Below are 2,077 nucleotides of genomic sequence, written 5' to 3' on the forward strand. Positions count from 1 at the left end.
GTTCAACAGAGTGTTACAAGGGGACATAAATTTAAGGTGAAGGGTGGAAGGTATAGGGGAGATGTCAGGGGTGGGTTCTTTACCCAGAGAGTGGTGGGGGCATGGAATGCGCTGCCCGTGGGAGTGGTAGAGTCGGAATCATTGGCGACCTTTAAGCGGCATTTGGATAGGTACATGGATGGGTACTTAATCTAGGTTACAAGTTCGGCACAACATCGTGGGCCGAAGGGCCTGTTCTGTGCTGTATTGTTCTATGTTCTATGTTCTATGTTCTATGTTCTATTGTTCTATGTTCTATCTAAGTTCACTTTACAGATCAGGAGGTTCTGGTTACGTTACATCAAACATGAAAGTTAATAAATTTCGAGGGACTGATCAGCTGTCCGCCGGAACATTGTGCGAAGATAGGCAAGAAGTTGTGAGATCCTGGCATAGAAACATGTATCATTTACAGCTAGAAGCGAAGTGCCTGAAATGTTCAGGGTGGCCAATCTCGTGATTATCAAAAAGAAGATCGACAGGTGACATATCCGAAAATGCCAGGGTGGCTGACTTGCTGACTTTATTTTAAAAATGGCTGCAAAGAAAAAACTGGGGACAATGGATCACTGAGATTGACATCAGTAGTGGGCAATTTGTTGTTGGGTGTTCCGAGAGATATATTTGCATGCAATTGGATTTGTAAAGACTGTTCAGGTGTAGTTAGCGTGAGTTTGATAGCTGGAAATTATGTCGCACAAGGTTGTTGGAACATTTTTGTTGAGGACAGAAACAAAACGATTCTTGAGGACAGAGTGGTAGCCGTTGACCACATTCATTTTACTGCAACCTTTGACGGGGGTATGCAATGATAAACTGATTCCTAAAATTAGATCACATGGGCTTCAGGGAGAGCTTGCCAATTTGTTTTAAAAATGGCGAGGTTGTAGGGCACAGACGGTCGTGTGGAGTGTTGTTTTCTGGACTGGAGGCCTCTGATTTGAATGCAAACTTCGAAAACAGCGTTAACAAATTTGCAGTTTACAGCAAATTGGTGGTATCCTTAACAGTGAAGAAGGTTATCAATGATACAAAGAGACCTTGTACATTGGGCTCATGAATGAACCAACAGTGGATCAATGCGTGGTTTTGCGTTTTTGTAAAACAAACAAGGGAAACACATATGTAGTTTCTGTTTGTGTTACGACACGGAGTCAAACCCCTTTGTTAATGTAAACAGCAACACAGAAAAGATGCAACTCTGCTGTGATCCTTTAAAATTCGAGAAGCAAAGAACTATCCACGTGTTAATCATTAAATATAACAAAAGACAATTTTATTCTTGAAGTCAAATAGAGAATATTAAAACGAACAACTATTACCAAGTCCTTTCTCTTACATCGATCTTTTACCTCCCATTCTGCAATACTAGTCCGATAAAAAAAAACTTGATAAAGATTTACAAAAACAACATATGTTTCAAAACTAGTCAGCTTTATCCATTCTCCTGTGTCGATATTGCTCTGCAGATTCTCCCCAGGTCAGTTCCGATGTTAAACGTCGATTCTCCTGCTCCTTGGATGTTTAGATTAGATTACATTACAGTGTGGAAACAGGCCCTTCGGCCCAAAAAGTCCACAACGACCCGCCGAAGCGCAACCCACCTATACCCCTACATTTACCCATTACCTAACACTATGGACAATTTAACATGGTCAATTCACCTGACACACTATGGACAATTTAACATGGTCAATTCACCTGACCCGCACATCTTTGGACTGTGGGAGGAAACCGGAGCACCCGGAGAAAACCCACGCAGACACGGGGAGAATGTGCAAACTCCACACAGTCAGTCGCCTGAGGCGGGAATTGAACCCGGGTCTCAGGCGCTGTGAGGCAGCAGTGCTAACCACTGTGCCACCGTGCCGCCCACTTGCCACCGTGCGCACATCTCCCCTCTCTCCCCTCTCCACATCCCTACCCTCTATCTACTTCTTTCTCCCTCTACTTACATCACCCTCACGCAACACATCTCTCTCCACCTTTTCCACGTTCTCTCCCCTCCCTTTTACTCTCTATCCCCCTCTCTTCTCTC

The sequence above is a fragment of the Chiloscyllium plagiosum genome, chromosome 8 (genome assembly GCF_004010195.1).
Source record: "Chiloscyllium plagiosum isolate BGI_BamShark_2017 chromosome 8, ASM401019v2, whole genome shotgun sequence".
NCBI lineage: Eukaryota > Metazoa > Chordata > Chondrichthyes > Orectolobiformes > Hemiscylliidae > Chiloscyllium > Chiloscyllium plagiosum.